General features: G+C 39.7%; 1 protein-coding gene across 1 annotated transcript in view; it reads right to left on the reverse strand.

Annotated features, from left to right (window-relative positions):
• Nucleotides 1-18654, reverse strand: part of LOC134571554 (potassium voltage-gated channel subfamily H member 8-like) — a 428010-nt gene that overhangs the window by 51191 nt on the left and 358165 nt on the right. The window lies entirely within an intron of this gene.

Below are 18654 nucleotides of genomic sequence, written 5' to 3' on the forward strand. Positions count from 1 at the left end.
AAAAACATTCTCAAGCAACTCCACTTTTTTATTGTGAGATTTTTTTTTTTCCCATGAAAGACACGGTATTAAAGAATTATGAAGTGGTATGTCCTTTTAACATCCAGATGCTTGCCTCCATTAAAAATGGAGTGAAGTAGAGGTCATCACTACGTGTGATTATACCATAGCAACTTGAGTTCTGTGCGCAACTTTCATGAAATACACTTTTTGCCTACTTTTAAAAATCTGTGCAGCAATATTATTGGTCTGTAACTAAATTACTCACAGGATACATGTAATTTATATTTATTTTCTTATGTGATGCATTATGCACCCAATTTCTTTGAGCCCTTTTAGCGTTTGTTTTTCAGAATGTCCATGTCTTTTCTGTGGATTTTGCTCACACGTGTGGGTGTCAGTGTCATCACTGAACTCATGTCAACCACAAAATGGGCAATAGTTTCTGCATCCCTGCTGAGTTGATGGAAATCTTTATGAAAACACGCAATCTTTAAATTTTACAACAACCTAGAGCAAGAGAATATTTATTCTTGGATATTACACTACTTTTGATCACTTTTTCTTACAGCAAACAATACACGGAGAGCTTTTGCAAGTGCTACTTATCTTTTCTTTTGGTTAAAAAAACAAGACAATGGTGATGATTGCAAGGTGTTTAGAATGCATATTAACACAAATCTTATTTTTAATACAAAGATGAGATTTGCCATGTATCCTAAATCGGGCTGTCAGTTTGCTTTAAGAAACAGGGATAAATTGGGATAAAAAATATGTTATATAATGCAAATGCTGCTCTTAACAAAGTGAAGGAAACACAATAAAAAAACATTTAAAATACATATTTTTTAATAGTTCACTGTTGTGCGTTTACCGCTATATGGATTATAATGTAAGAATTGTGCGTGCTAGAAGCTAATGATTAAAAATAATCCAAAAGACATTAATTTAGCGAACCCAATTATGCAGAAAAAAAAAAATACAAAATGCACAGACTAGTGTTTCGCATGCATATTATTACACAAAAGAATCATTTAATGTACAAAGTGTACTCTATGAATGTCATTCATTTCTAGGTCAGAAAAAAGCTGAAACCCTTTTGTTTATTGCTGTATTATCACATTGAATGTCACTGCAGAGGTCTGCCACTAACTCTGCCAGCAAAAAAAGTAAATTATAATTTTTCAAGGAATATCACATTAAAAAGAGAAAGAATGCACTACCGTGCCCACACATATTTTAACTAAAGATGTTGAAATTACCAAAATATTAAAAATACACCCGATGCAATAATGTAATATATAACTGGAACAGTACCCCAGGTGACAGGCTGAAAGGGTTTAGACACTGTTCTCCTGTCCTGCTTGTCATTCTTTGTGGTGTGACTGTGCAGGATTCGGGATAAAGATTTCATTATCCACTACATGGGCCTAGCAGGGAGTGACGTGCCTCACAAATGCAAACATTGGGTTGTGGATTAATGACACACAAAAAAAAAATATGACTGGTTGTGTATAATTGTGTAATTATGTGAGTTGTGACAGTGTGTGCTTGTGTTTCTGTATGTGACTGTGTATGTGACACTGCATGCCTTGTATGTGAGTGCAAGTATGATTGTGTATCTATGTATGTATATATTTGTAGATGTCACTATGTACTTATGTATGTGGAGGGGCACAAAAGGGTAAAAGCGTTAAACAGACAAGAGGTAAGATGATTAAGAGATACGCAAGTACCGGTAATAATGTGGTTTGAGAGACACACAAGAGAGGGTGAAATGGGATTAAGAGACACACACAGCTATGCACTAACATGAGAAGTCAAGGTGAATTCTAAGTTTAAGACCAAAGTAGCTGAACTGTAAAAAGATCTCTTAGTTATGCGTGCTTTCAGTTCTGCTTCTCTGGCCTTGAATTTCAAATTAAAGGACCACTCTAGGCACCCAGACCACTTCAGCTTAATGAAGTGGTCTGGGTGCCAGGTCCAGCTAGGTTTAACCCTTTTTGCTCAGAGAAACTGCTATGTTTACTTTAGGGTTCATCCAACCTCTAGTGGCTGTCTCATTGACAGCCGCTAGAGGTGCTTCCGCGCTTCTCACTGTGATTTTCAAAGTGAGAAGATGCCAGCGTCCATAGGAAAGCATTGAGAATGCTTTCCTATAGACTGGCTGAATGCGCATGCGCATTCAGCCAGGGACGTCAGAAGAGGGAGGAAAGTCCCAGCGCCAAGGGAGCCCGGCGCTGGAAAAAAGGTAAGGGATTAACCCCCTTCCTCCCCCTTCAGCGCCACGGGAGTGGGACCCTGAGGTTGGGGGCACCCTCAGGGCACTATAGTGCCAGGAAAAGAGTTTGTTTTCCTGGCACTATAGTGGTCCTTTAACTTTAAACTAAATTTTAATTCTCATTTTACTAAATAACCCTGACAATGTTGAAAAAGGGAATTAGAAGAAACATGCAAGAAGGGTTAGGAGATACACACAAATAGACCAACACAAACGTTTAACAATTAGTGGAAGGGGGTGCCAACGTACATATCTTCCCCAAGTGCCAAGTGACATAAGCATTTCTCTCAATATTCTGCAATATATTACATCTACATATTATACCCATCTCGTATGGAAAATATATTGAATTCTTAAGCCCATATTTCCATATCACATTTGGTCTAGCATAATGCCAATTTATTTTTGTCATATGCTAATTTATGAATAGAAAATAAATCTTCATCTATCTATTTATTGATATAGTTGAAGAATAACCACGTGATGGCCATATGGTGTGACTGTATCACACAGTTTTAAACTAAGAAGATATATGTTTATTTTTTTCATATTTTTCAGGATATTGTTGTTTAGAACCGTATGTTCATTTCATTAGCAGTCTAGTTAAAATATGCATGTTCATATGAGAGATGCAGAAATATAGTTAGTGTGATTGCTTCTGCTCCCGGTTGAGATTCAACATGGAGACTGTTAAGGGGAGCATCATGGAAGGGAAGAAAAATCACAAGTATCGGGGCTCTGCATTCCCTCCACCACACAAGGGATATGGGGCTACAGAGCCACTGATTCTGGGCTCTAACTCCCCCGCAGCAACATGCCCAATTGGAATTACAGTTACCTGAATGTTTCTAACATTATTTGCTCAAAACTTAACAGAATTTAAAGGGACACTCCAAGAACCATAACAATCTTTTGCTACTGTCATAAGTTATTACAGTTACCTGAATGTTTTTAAAACTTTTTGCTCAATACTTTACAGAACTTAAAGGGACACTCCAAGAACCATGACAATCTTTTGCTATTTTCATAAGTTAATATAATTACCTGAATGTTTCTAAAACTATTTGCTCAATACTTTACAGAATTTAAAGGGATACTCCAAGAACCACAACAATCTTTTGCCAGTTTTATAAGTTATTATAGTTACCAGAATGTTTCTAAAACGTTTTGCTCAATACTTTACAGAATTTAAATGGACACCTTAAGAACCACAACAATTTTTTGCTATTTTCATAAGTTATGGTGCAAGGAGCAGCCCTATCCCCATCTCTGTCTTCAGTTTTTTATCCTTTCAGAGATTTTAAGAAATTGCTGCAGCAATAAATCAAACCCTTTGTGTAAAAGTAATACAGAGGACGTAATGCTATAGGACGTCAGTGGAAACAACATATTTTCTAATGTCAATATAAAAAGGAGGATAAATGTTTTTTATCCTCCTTTTTATATTGACTTTTATATATATTTATATATATCCTTTTTATATTTTTATTGGGACTTATTTTATTGTATCTTTTGGCGCAGCCTTTTCTCCCCTTTTTTCCTGTACATCCTTATCCCAGAGGGTTAGAGGGTGACCCTCTGTAAGGTTGCTGCCTCCTTTGTATATTATTAGCGCTAACCTACTCTACACTTTTTCTTATATTTTCTAATGTATATGGAAGTGCTTCAACTGTTTTTTTTTTTTTTGCCTTCTTTTGGATCAACAGCAAAAAACATATGTGAGGAAGGCTGAACTTGATGGACGCAAGTCTCTTTTCAGCTATGTAACTATGTAACTATGTAACTATATATATATATATTATTTATTTTTTTAATGAATTATGTATTTAATGCATCAAAATGTACTCCATATGAATAATTGACTCTCCCTTTAATTATAGTAATGATGATACATAGCTTACTAGGACTCCAAAAAATAGCTAACCAGAACTGATGGCCCAAGTCACTCTAATAAAATTATATAGAGCATTTTTTTATATACAGTTTTCTTCAATACAAATAACATCTTACTGAAATCAAACTGTGACTCACTACCAGAAGGTTAACTACAGGTTAAATTTAAAGGGAAAGACTTGGCACTATAACCACTTCATCTCACTGGAGTCTCCAAGTGACATTCCGTTATTCAGTGTTAAACCATTTTCAGACACTGAATACTGAGTGATGGCCTTTGGTCTCCCCCAGTCAGCTTTATCTCTGCTGCTTGGGCTAATATGTGTTAGCTGTAGTAGCCCGAGCAGCAATGGATGACAGTGATAGGCTGAAAGTGCTAGCGGCTGTGTTCTCTCGGCCTCTCACTGTGGCCTGTCACTGGAAGGGATTCGTATGGCTAACGTGGCGTATATCTCTACCTTAGTCATACTTCCAGCGGGGGTTTAAGTCATGAAGGCTTAGGAATCCTTATTCATTGTTAAACTGTTGGAGAACTATTTAACAATGTACAGTAGGATGGTGTCAGGGGACTCCAGGCACCATAACCACTTCAACAAAATTAAGCTGTTATGGTGTCTAAAGTATCCCTTTAAATTTAATTTAGAGGTCATCAGGTAGGGGGGAAGGGGAGCAAAGGAACACTTTGTATTTAGCTTTGTATTCCTAACACTATAGTGTTCATTTAATTTTGATTTGTTTCCCATAAATACAACTAAATTGGCAGGTGTGCAAAGAAACAAAGTGAGAGTATTTCTGTTTATTCTGTATTATAATTTTTTATATTAGCTCAGCAAAATACAAACACAGTGTTCAAGCAACATACATAGACTATATTATAAATGGTAACGTATTATGATACTTCATTAGTTTATAGAAATCCACAAATCTATCAGGTTGGAACAAACTTTTTGAATGCCTGCGCTCTGCCATTTAATAATTACAGAAAACTGCTGAAATCACATCGCTGTTATTGGCAAACTGACTCATGCAAGTCCAAAGTCATTTTTCTGAACTGTGAGCATTTTAGGTTTTTATCATTACCATATTAAAGGACCACTCTAGTGCCAGGAAAGCATACTCGTTTTCCTGGCACTAGAGTGCCCTGAGGCTGCCCCCACCCTCAGGGACCCCCTCCCGCCCGGCTCTGGAAAGGGGAAAGGGGTAAAAACTTACCTTTTTCCAGCGCTGGGCGGGGAGCTCTCCTCCTCCTCTCCGCCTCCGTTCCTCCCCGTCGGCTGAATGCGCACGCGCGGCAAGAGCTGCGCGCGCATTCAGCCGGTCACATAGGAAAGCATTCATAATGCTTTCCTATGGACGCTTGCGTGCTCTCACTGTGATTTTCACAGTGAGAATCACGCAAGCGCCTCTAGCGGCTGTCAGTGAGACAGCCACTAGAGAATTAGGGGGAAGGCTTAACTAATTGATAAACATAGCAGTTTCTCTGAAACTGCTATGTTTATAAAACAATTAGTTAACCCTAGCTGGACCTGGCACCCAGACCACTTCATTAAGCTGAAGTGGTCTGGGTGCCTAGAGTGGTCCTTTAAGCATAATGTACTAATGTGTCTTTAGACCCCATGATACAAATAGGCCAGAAAGAAACAAAGGTTCAGATAAAATAAAAATTAGACAGGTTGAGTCCCAAGAAATCTCTCTTAACTTCATCGAGAGCTTATACACTATTCATTATCAAATGCTACATTTCTAATAGTACAGAACTTATAATGGAATCTTTAGAAAACCGATCAGCATAGTTATGGGAATCTAATAACTATAACACAATATAACAAATGGGGAAAGGTGCAGTTAGACACATATATAATTAATTAAAATATATGGTTTCCAGTTACAATTCCCATCATGCTCATTTAAAGGCACATTATGAACAGGAGGTTGCCATAGTCAATATCAAGTAGAAAGTTTTAGAGGCCATTGGTTGTCAGTTCTAGATGGTAGCTTCAGAGATACCAGAAGTTAATTAAAAGTATAGGATGTGCTAAATCTAGGGTAGGTATATACCGTACGATCGAGAGAAACATACTGGTGTATTATGGGAAAATAGAGGGATTCAGTACACTAAATTTACTGAGGGTTACAATTTCTCCATACATGTATATGTGTATATAAAATTACAGATGGAATTATTATATTGTAATACCTGTTTAGTGGACTAACTGCATTTTGAAATACCACCTTTCTCTAGTCTAAAGCATTACTTGAGACAGCGAGAATCTCAGAAGCTTTACGTTCCCAAATTCAATGAGTCCAATAAAAAGGTATTAGAAGATATCCAGTGTCCAGTGGTGCGGTTATTTTATATCTGCACCACTGGACTCTGGACTAATATGGCCAAAATATGTATATATATATTGGCCATATATAATAAGTTAAAGTTAAAAAAAAAAATAACAACTACAAAAAAGTGCTGTAACGGTGATGTAGGATGTAGGTGTCAGCAATAATAGGATCACTTTGATATTTGAGTTTTCAAAGCATTGTTCCAAAGAGGCCAAGTCGTCAATATCAGAATTACAGGAACACTGATCACAAGAAATGGAACATTATTTACTGTGTGTTTGGAGAAGAGTCTTAAAAATAATGATAGCATATGGACAGCACAGTGTATCAGCAAAGAGGAACAACAGGAAAACAACAACCAAGAATCACTAAAGCAGACATATTTTTTGCTTTCCTTTTCTAATGATTAGTTGCATAAATATAGTGACTATTTAATATTGCATACTGTCCTTCTAAGGGCTTTCTAAGACACAGTTACAATGTTAATTAATTCCAATGCGTTCATCTTTGATTTTACAACTTGTTATATCAGTGTTGGATCACCTGATATCTTAACCAGGAAAAGAAGCCCATTATGTTAAAAAAAACACAACCCTACCTATAGATATAGTTTAATTTGTGCAAAAAAACCCCAAACCCTGCAAAAATTAATTACATCTATTTGTACACTAAGCAACTCAAGTGTCTTTAACGCTAATAGCGCAAAATGTTGGTAAAAAATGGGAAGCGTGTAAAAGGTTTTAAAAGTGTTTGGAAACTCTTAAAGTTAAAGTTCCAAAGAGCAAGACTGTGGGCAATATGCTATCATATCCTTAGCTGGAGATTACAAACCTGGACCAGAGGAAGGAGCATGGGTTCTATAAAGATGTCATCTTTGGGACAAAGAGATACCTATTATAAGTGAGAGTTCTACAATAATAGTGATAATTGAGAGAGTAGGATGATAAATACATGAGTTGAAATTAATTGGATATTTTAAATCTGTAAATTAAAAGAAGTAAAACTAATATAAATGAAGACGAGATATAGGACGTTATGAAACGGTTTGTGAATGATGAATTAAAAAAAATTGAAAAAACTGTTTATCACTAAAATAAAGGTCTTATATTTGTGATTTTTTTTTTCATAAAGCATTGGTCTAAATCAAAACGCTTTGTTTAAAAATAGACAGCAGCCGTATTTAGAATAGATGCCATTACATTGCTCTGAATGTCAGTGAATATCAATCCATTAAAATAAAAGGGCAGTATAAATATTTCTAATAATGGTTTATTCCCCATCTGTCCTTTCATTTCCAATTGACTAATTAATACATAAACTTGGGGACACTGCATTGTGACTCAACGTTCGTAATTTATAATTATCACATTATGTTCTTTCCAGTTATAAATATGTATGAATTTGTTGTAAATCTGAGCTTTTGTATTACTATTTTAAGTTTTATTGAAACAACATAGGAAGTCATATTGTTAATCAATCCGAGGCATATTCACTGGAGATTAAACCATAGAGCTGATGTATTCAAAAGTAATGAAACAACGTAACTGAATAAAATACCATTGGAAGAAAAGTATAAGAAAGAAGCAAAGGACAATATTTAGGCTGCTCCATGCCCAGTGATGCTCCCTCCCCCACCACATTCTCATTGAAACATACAAACCAGGGGGGATAGGAATAGAATGACACAGTGGGGGGAAATGGGGTATGGCCAGTGTGCCCCTCCCTATGTGGGGCTCCGGATCCACCCCTGGTCACATGCATATATATGTATGCAGGACTCTAGGAGGGGGCCCAAAACTGCATCCTGCCTAGAGCCATGGGCAACCTTAAAGCAACACTGTCGCCCAATCCCACCCCCTCCAAAATGAGTATTATATACAGATACAATCTTTTTGAAATACTCACATTGACTGTGTTGGAATTCTACTGTAATTTCAATGGAATCAAGAGATGTAGGGACTACTCTGTAACAGCTGTAGGGAAAGAGGCATTGTCTATGGAGGATCACGCAGTCTTGAGGAATCCTCTGTAGACCTCAATGTACTCTCAAACATTCGCAAGAGTGCAACTAATATGGGCTCCTGGTAGGTGACGCTCCAGGAGCTGAAGAGGACTAGCAAGAAGACCATGGCAATGGATGTGAGGGATAAAGCACAGTATGAAGCTCTTGACTCAGCTGCAAGATTTTCCGATTAAATATTGTACATTTAGATTTTGCGTTAAATAAATCTACATTTCTTTCTCTTTTTTTTTTTGGTCACAACTCGTGTAATTCTGAGCAGTCTTGGTTACTGTTTTGTGGGAATGGACCTTGCAACACCCGACTCCACCTGCTTCTACAAAAAGTACCCATACAAAGAACAGTCTTAAGATTCTAGGTAAAAATAAGAAAGAGACCAGTCATGTTCAATAGGAATGATTTAATCTTTAAGAAATTTGCTAAGTGGTTTCATATCAACACATCACACATCATGTAATGTCCAAGCTCGATGAAGGTTGACATATCCTAAAATTTGTAATGCACACACTGGTTCTGGAACAAAAGGAATATTTTGTGAAACATAACATGTCAGATCAGAAACAGGCAACTATATATGACTTACAGGGTCGTATAATCTTATACAGTATGTATGCCAATTGATATGTGAGTTGCATGATCTTAAACATGTATGTGAGTTCATTTGTAAGCTGAAGTTTCATTGTATATTCCCACCGCACCACAATTACCACTTCAAAGATGAATGTTTCAAGGAAAGACGTGGCTTCAGGTACCTCCATTATAATGTGAGTTAAATAACTGAGATACAAGGTATTTGTGTATATTATACATAGAACGTCATGTGATTTTTACCTTGTGCAACTGATTCTGACAACAGTAAAATTGCATTTTTTTATTGGGTAATTGCAGCTGTTGTTTTCAACAGAGAAGACGAGGTAAATGTAATTATAATCATATCAATGGCATTTTACTTGATAAGATTCAATAGTAATTCATTGCAATACCATATTTGCCACGTTAGATTTAAATGCCAAAATCTGCTATTTTTCTTCAGTTCATTTAATGTAGCTTGGCTATTTATTCTTTTTTTTTCCAATTATAAAAATGTCAACATAGTATTTAGTATAAAATAATCTCAAATCAGCAGAATGAACAGTGGCAAATTTGCAAGTAGATCGATGTCAATCACTAACTAGTGAAATAGGATAAACAAAAACAAAAAATGTCTTTACAAAAAAAAAAAAAAAAAAAACAGCTGAAGGTGGAGATAGTTGACAACCCACTGCCAAATCCTCACCAAACTAACACAGGTGGACACTTATTTACAATTCAGCTAAATTAGATTACAATTAACAAATATATTGCGATGGCACTGTTTCTTGAATCTCAGTGTTGGGTTAGTAGGTGGGGTGTAAAATAAGGGTAGAGAAGAATTGAAACATGAGAAAGACGAGGGTCTTAATTACAAAGGCCAGTTTTTAACCAACATTTGAATAATGGTAAAATAGTCTGGTCAGGTCTTTTCAAGTTGGGTGTTTGAGGTAGCTACTATTTACAAAGCATGGAATTTAGAGAGGAAAAATAAGTCTTCAACCTTCTTAAAAAATGAGGCCATCTTGAAACCAATTTGTTATGGTATGATCTGATAAGTTACTTGAGTTTTGCAATTACCCATGACCACATTCTCTACATCCAGTCTTTCCCAACAGGAGAATTCTGATTGCTCGATGAAGCAAAGAGAGACTGGGGCCATGTTTTACTCTGCATGGGCAACAAACTTCTCCGACCGGAGAAGACCATATTCTCTGAAGAAAATAGCATTGCTGATGCAGGATCACACATAAAAAAAATGAATTTTTATAACTAAAATATTCCTTTCCCTAACATTTTACAAGTTGACATATAAACAGTAAGAACTATATAACAAATAACTTGCCTTGGGAAAATATTAATAAATGGATGTCGAAGATTGTGCTCGGAAGCTGCAGGGGGTTAATTAATTTCCTATCTAAACTGGAAAGAAAATACAAGTGCAATTACCCTATATAAAATAAACAAGCAGGTTGTCTGCCACTTAAAGGGAATCAGACACCGACATCATAATTTACTGCCATAAAATCTACTCAGGTTCCAGACAGCATATACAGACCAATATATCCAATGCTCGCAAACACTATGTCATTGTAGATCTCATTCCTGTGAGTTATAGCCATTCTTAATATTGTATGGTGATGATTAATACCACATTTTTCTTTACATTTCATTTTCATGTGTTCGGAAATAAATTTCAAACAAATGTAGCGGAGACCGTGAAATTATATATTAAACAAATTAAGCTTATTTAATTAACGGCTTAATATAAATGGTTGTTTGTTCTTTCAGTTTGATTACAGCTATTTGTTTATTATAATATATAATATTATAGTATTTCCTTCAAAATTCAGAACAGGGGAGCAGAGGCCGTCACCCTTATCGGAGCAGTAGTTGTAGACTGTCAACTTTTTCAGAGAAGAGGAGAGAGGGACTGTCACCCTATGCAGAAGGGGGGAGATATTACTTTGAGCAAGGCAGAGAAGCGGGGCAGTCACCCTTATCAGAGCAGTGGAGGTATACTATCACTTTTATCAGAGAAGAGAAGAGAGGGCTGTCACCCATAGCAGAAGGGGGTATTACTTTCAGCCAGGCAGGGGAGTAGGGGAGTCAACATTATCAGAGCAATGGAGGTGGACTATCACCTTTATCAGAGAAGAGGAGAGGGGGGCTGTCACCCTTAGCAGAAAGGGGGTATCACTTTCAGCAAGGCAAGGGAGAGGGCCGTCATCGTTAACAGAGCATGGAGTGAAAGCCCGCAATGTTCTCTGCTTATTATAGCAGGGCAGGGTATGAGGAAATTTCTAGGAAAACACTGTGTAAGACCCAACATTCAGAGAGTGAGAGTCTGCAGAAAGAACAAATAGATGTGATACGGAATCTCAGGTGGTTGAAATCTTATGAAAGCAGTTACAGCTCTGGCAAATAAATAGGCAAATACAGCAAGGCAGTTGGGATCAGCGTCTGCTTCGCTGTTCTCCTCCTGTAATCTAGACTGTTTGGCTTCCCCCAACTTGACTCACTTCTTGGCATTGCTATCGTTGTGTACACTGAGACAAAGACATTCAGGAACATATTTTCTGAAAGGGGGGGGGACGTGTCTAAGGAGGCAGTCCTAAAGAAAAACTATAACCCCGCTACAATATTTTAAAACTATTTAATCTCTATATTGTGCTCGCAGTTTTGCTAGCAAATGTATAGATTGGGTGAAAACCCTACTTATAATATAACTTCATCATCATCGACTCTATGCCAACGATTTGAATGCCAAGGTAGAGCAGAAAAAAAAGCCCACAGGAGGTCCGTCTCCTCTCCAAAGCATAGCAATCGCAGTGCAAGTATAGAACCATTGGTAAGGAAACTCCCTATCCAACACAGGTATCGCTGGCTAGGTAGTCTAGCCCCATAATTACTGTCACTCCATTCAAACACTGCGTTGTTAACAACGTAGCCAGCGTGTCGGGGCCACTGAGTAGGTTTGCCCTGTTTGGGAACGTGTCCCTAAGCTTGGCAAATCAAAGAAGAATACGGGATGAGCGGAAGAATGGATCGGAGGTGGGTTACATGAAGAGTAACACCCATTAAGCTCTGAAAATGGCGGCGCTGGAACAGAGGTAAGTATATATATTCATATTTACAATGAATACATGTGTATTTCTGTAAAATATGTATTCAATTTATCTGGTGGAGGTTAATGGTAAGTTAAAAATTACATTACAGGGTTACTACTGAGCAGAAACTAATAAATGAAAAAAAAAATGTTATTTTTCCAAAAACTAAAAAGAATTTAACATGCAAAAAATGTTACATGTTTGCAAGGTCAAAAGCTACGATATGGGGAGTACGGTTAGACACTGGAAGAAGATGGCCACTTGAGTACATAGCTCCTTGACCCGCAGCCTATCTGCAACTACATCAGCACATACGTTTTATGGGGTGCTTATTAAGGTTCACAACGACCCCCTCAATCCCCAGCCCGCAAGGGTATCCTCCTCCCACCTCCCTTCCTCTTAACACCATATTGTTATTCATGTGTTTGCTATGTATACCTCGCTCCAACATTGTTGCTCTTGCTCTAATGTATGTATGTGACCAACCTACTGCATAGATAGAAAAAAAACAAAAAATTTTTATTGATATCCATTAAAGTTGTACTGGTGCCAATAGTGTCCTTTTAATTATTTTTTTTCTGTAATTTTCCGGTTAAATGTTTTATAATTTTTTTCATTTTTGTTTAACTGCATTACTTTTATATCATTTTCCCCAAAAGTCTAAATATGCCCTGAGTAATTTAGTCCTTTAGTGTCTTTTGATTCTCTAAGTTTAGCACAACATCTAAGTTTGCCTACTGGCCAATATAAATGAGTTTGGTCTTCCTTTCTGTGTTACAGTGCATCTGCTGTGAGATTATATACTCTTTACAACCTTTCTGGGCTTCCTTCCAACAATGTGTTTAACTAGAGAATCGTTAAACGTAATTAGGACATTCTACTTTGTTCACGTGGTCGTGCTAGGCTAAACTTTGCAGAGACATAATTTTTTTTCCGCACTTTTTTGTATCCTGGAGACAGGTTACAGCCTCTTACCTTCCAATCTGTCTCCACAGAATTTACACACACGGATATGCTTGTAAATTGTTAATACAAGATAAATTATTTACAGATAATATAATTTTTTTTCTTATTCATATGTCAATCACAGTGAATTCTGCAAGGATTCATCTTTTGTTATTCCACGCATTCATTCTGAAGTATAAAAATAACTAGATTTGAAATGGATGTTTTTAATTTAACTATTTTTACTCTCTATAGCAGAGTTTTCCAAACTTTTCATGTTGGTGACACACTCTTCAGACATGCATCATTTTGCGACACGGCAGTGGTTGAGACGGTGTTCTATTTCTTGAAAATGTCACTTCAGTTGCGGCTGCGTCGACAGAAGGGATGTGGAATAAGTGGCTTAGACCCTGTGACAAACTCCCCTCTCCAAGTGAGTTTGCCACAAGCTCCTGGAGGAGCCTGCTTGCCAGCCTCCTGCCCACAGACTATGGGCCCTGCAGGGAAACCTGTAAAAGACTACCAAACTTGACCGACTGTTAGAACTGACTTCCCTGGAACTGTTTTGGGCATAGGACCACGTGCACGGTTGGTCAAAAATATGACTTCCAGGAAATTCCTGAACCCCTGCTCTGATCTGGGTGATTTTTGGATATTTTGTTCACTATCAGGGGATGTGACTTTTATGGGGATATGTTGTGTTTTAGGACTTTTTAGAAATGTGTGTTTTTTCTGCCTGGAGATAATTGATTTGATACAGTAATAAACTCAATTATCTCCCACGCAGAGGGGAGGGATTGTTTGCCTTGTGTGGGAGTGCCTTACATTGTAAATGTGTTGTTATTGGTTTGGAAGTTCGTGTCCCTGTGCCCAACACGGTCCATCTGGGTGTCACCCTTGTTGGGAAACTTGCAGAAAAAGCCAGTGTGCCTCCATTAAAATGCTATTCCAGCTTACACTCCAAATCTGTGTGTCATCCTGTTATTGGAGGGAACAAAAGATTTACTCCTGTGTCTGCTGTTCCAGCTTGCAGGGTATTCAACGGGGAAAGTCCTTTTAAGGACTAGAGCTAATTCCCCATTCGGCTCCAGGAAGGAGCGGTTCCTGGGCCCCAGTCAAGCCACGGCGACTGTGGGCAGAAGTGCTGCTGTTTGTCCCCTGTTCCAGCTAGGAAGCGGTCCCCAACCAGGGTGCAGGGAGCTCCGTTACAGACACGATCCCTCAACTTTTATTCTAACACTCTGGCTCCTGTTTACAATATAGTAATATAACATACCCAGTCCAAGTTGGCTCTTTTCACCTTATTTACTGTAGCTGCTGTGGCTGGCGGGTTGCGGGAGGCTGCTGTGGCTGGTTAGCAGGCAGGCTGACTGCAGCTGGTATCTGTGGCTGGCAGACTAGTGTTGCTGGCTGGCAGGCCTCTTTCTTCCCCTAGCCCCTTTGTGCATCTATTTCTCACAGAACCCCTTAGTAAGTCTCTTTTCCCCCTCCTCATCTGTATTTCTCTTCCCCCTAGTTCTTCTGTTTTTATCTTTGTCCCCACTTAGTCAATCTGTGTGTCTCTTTGTCCCCACCTTCTCCTCCTGTGCCCTTCTTTGGCCCCTCCTGTTCCCTTTTTTTGTTCCCTCCCGCGTGCATGCTCAGCCTCACCTCCCTCCATGTAGCATGGCCAAGCAGGCGGACCGCGTTGGAGGGTCCTCTATTTCCCCTACCCGATCGCAAAGGAAGCAGTGCTGTGCTCTGAGTGAGCACTTCCTGTCAGACACAGTAGGGGAACAGAAGCTCCTCTATCGCGGTCCACCAGCATGTAGTGACCGGCAGGAGGGGATCGCTGTGCAATGCACTCCCCTTCCTGTCAGACCTCACTGCGCGACACACTTAGACTGTGTAGCTGACACACTGATGCGTCACGCCACACAGTTTGGAAAGCTGTGCTCTATAGTGTATTCCATGATCATTTTAAACATTAGAATTGTACCTATTGCATGCTACCACTGCTACAAAACAGGATCCAGATGAGAGTTTAGCCATCTAGAACTTGAAATTGAACAAATAAATGTATGGTTTATGTGTACAAATATACTGCATAATACCCAGCTCTGGATGTTATTACTCATGCATTGTAGGACTAGCCAACTGCCCATACAAGCCTAGTGGGTTAATTACTGTGTGCAAAACTTTCTGAAAGTTGGCATGCATGGTTTATATAGCATTAATAGTGAACTCAACATTTTCTTGTTATTTTATCGTTTAGAATATATGAAGTACAATAAATATAGTAAAGTTAAAAGCTTTAAAGATCTGCCTCAATACTTTCTTACTCATTTCAACTCCATACCCAGTAGCTAAGTATCGAGCAAAATAGTCCTCTCTTCTACCATGCCAGGGCTAATGTAACTGATGAGTACACTGGTCAGAGACTCGTTTGGGTCCTTTAATGCTATTTGGTCTGGGCGGGGAGATAAATATGTTCCTAAACCAGACTGCGTTTACCAACTGAGATTGATAGGTCTCTGACCAGACAGGAACTGCATGCCTGCTCTCTTGTGTGACAATGCTGGGAGAATATGATGCCATTACACTTCCTTCTGGCACATACATGGTAATCTGTGTCACTGCCTGTTCCCACTGCACTCCAGAGAACCTTGCCTCTTGCACTCAAAAGGTGTGCATACAGGAGGGTGGCTAAACGTATGCAGTTGTAAATTTTTTTGTGTTTATTTGTGCGTATTGCAAAGTGTATTTGTGTGACTGTTTGCAGGGCCGTCTTTAACGCGGGGCAAACGGGGCAGCTGCCCCGGGCCCAGTTACTCCTGGGGGGCCCAAAGCAGCTGCCCCGTGGCCCCGCCGCCCATAGCCTGCATAAGAAAAATTCCCTCCCTACCCATGGGCCCGCGGTGCTTGTATTGCGGCTGCACCGGGGCCCATACTCTAAGGGTGCTCACCGGGTGGCCAATACACTTAGGGCCACCCGGTGAGCACTTTTCAGCACGGGCCCAGTCAGATGCTGTGGCCCTTTATCAGCACGACTGGGCCTCCTGCTTTACGGCAGCCTGGGAGGAAGTGACGTCCGGGAGTCACTTCCTCCCTCAGAGATGATGACCCGCGCGGGAGGGAGGCTGAGCCAGGAGGCAGCGAGGAGGGGGACTGAGCAAAGAGAGCCAGTCCCCAACTCCCAACCACCCAAGGCAGCACACTGAACCCCATGGAAGGTAGGAAACTGGAGGGGGGCTTTACAGTTTGCCCATGTGTATTTACAGTTTGCCCATCAGTATGTGTGTGTTTATGTCTGTCAGTAGGACTGTGTGTGTCAGTGTGTGTGTGTGTCAGTCTGTCTGTCACTAGGTATGTGTTTGTGTCTGTCAATAGGTGTGTGTGTGTCAGTCTGTGTGTGTGTGTCTTGTCTGTCACTAGGTCTGTGTTTCTGTCTGTCACTAGGTCTCTGTGTGTGTCTGTCACTAGGTCTGTGTTTGTGTCTGTCAATAGGTCTGTGTGTGTGTCAGTAGGTATGTGTATGTGTGTCAGTTTGTCTGTGTGCCTGTCAGTAGGTCTGTGTGTGTGTGTCTGTCAGTAGGTCTGTCTGTGTGTGTGTCAGTGTGCCAGTATGTCTGCCTGGGTATTAGTATGTCTGTGTGTGTGTGTGCCACTATGTCTGTCTGTGTGTCTGTCAGTAGGTCTGTGTGTGTGTCTGTGAATGTATGTCAGTATGTCTCAGTATGTGTCTGTGTGTGTGTCAGCATGTCTGTCAGTGTATGTGTCGGTATCCATATGTCAGTATGTATGTGTCAGTTTGTCTGTCTATATGTGTCTGTATATCTGTGTGTCTGTATGTGTATCAGTGTGTATCTGTATGCTGTCTTTGTGTGTTTTGGTGTATCTGTGTGTGTGTCTGTGTATCTGCATGTGTGTATATGTGTCTGTATATCTACATGTGTGCCAGTGTGTATATCGGTGTGTCTGCATGTTTTTCAGTGTGTGTATGTGTGTGTATAAATATCTATGTGTGTGAGTGTGTGAATGCAGAGATGTATGCACATATACAAAAACTACATACAAATACACCCCTGCATTCAAACTCCAACACTACGTACAAACACACACCAAAATTATATGTAAACACACCCCTGCATTCAAAAACCAACACTACACATAAATACATGCATGCAAGTACGCCAACACCACATACATTCCATACAAAAACCTGTTTACATTCAAACACATAAAAACAGCTTAGTGCTAAATACAAACCTTCAAACATGGGTAAATGGTAGAGCCCCAGCTGTCAATGCATTGCTGGAGTTGCACGACAGATGGGGAACTACCTTTTAATCACCCGTGCGATAGGGAGGCTCAAAAAAATTATTGCACCTCTCTACATTAGGACTGCCACTGCGTTGGGGTGGAGGACGGGATTGCACACCTGGGGAGAGGGTACCAGGGGGCCCAAGCAAATGCTTTGCCCATGGTCCAATCAATATTAAAGACGGCCCTGACTGTTTGTTGTGTATGTCTAGGGATGTGTCTAGCAGAATATATCTTTGTTTGAATCTTTTGAGGTGTTTGTCAGTGCGTTTTCGTGTGTGAGTAAGTATTTGGTGATGCTTATGTGTAGCTGGGAATGTGTATCTGTGCATGTTTCTGTCAGGGTATTTGCAGGGTATGTGTTGGGCAAGGTACGTATGTTCCAACATACTTTCTATGAATCCATCACTTTTCTATTCCCCTACATTCCTTAGGGATAGATCAGCTGGCTGCAAAGGGTTTGGTGCGAGCCATTTTCTAGTATGTTCATAATTAAGTTCCGCAAGGCCAACACCAATCCTCACGCGGAGGTATTCACCCATCGGCCCAACTCATAGCTAGAGCTTTGCTCCAACTTGTACAGGTTATTAGATAGGGCCTCACCTGTCACGGCCACTCATTTGAATCTCTTACTTGGCACTGAGAGGCCAACATTCGCACCACTTCTTTCGGTGGCCTCAGTCCCTCGGCCAAAATCACAGCTAGAGTCTCTCTGAGCCACTTGGCATTTAGCAAGGCCTCAAATTCCCCTTGTAAAGCTTTTCTTTGCCATCCGGCACTTAGCCAGGGTACAGGGTTACACTCTCATTGAGATGCCCATTACATTTACTCATTGTTTATTCATCATAATATGTCTCTCAACACGGAACTAGAAGAGGTTATTTCATGCCCAAGTACCCCGCCAGACCCTCCACCCCAGCAAGTCCCCTGTACTCTGGTCAAGTACCAGGATACCACTAACACAGTTCCTAATTGCTGCCGAACTCATGCATAAAGACTTACCATTCCCAGCAACAGTACTGAAGCCGATCTGTACAGACTCATGATTGTCAATTCTGAGCTCCCCAGCCAGGTATCTGCATCCGTGCAAATATCACAGACAACATGGCAGAGATGCATGCTATGATGACATCCATCCTTTCATTATAATTATGTTCTATGATAGTCTAGATAATTAGAGTCTCCTAACTTAGGAG

The sequence above is a fragment of the Pelobates fuscus genome, chromosome 8, assembly GCF_036172605.1.
Source record: "Pelobates fuscus isolate aPelFus1 chromosome 8, aPelFus1.pri, whole genome shotgun sequence".
NCBI classification, from domain to species: Eukaryota; Metazoa; Chordata; class Amphibia; order Anura; family Pelobatidae; genus Pelobates; species Pelobates fuscus.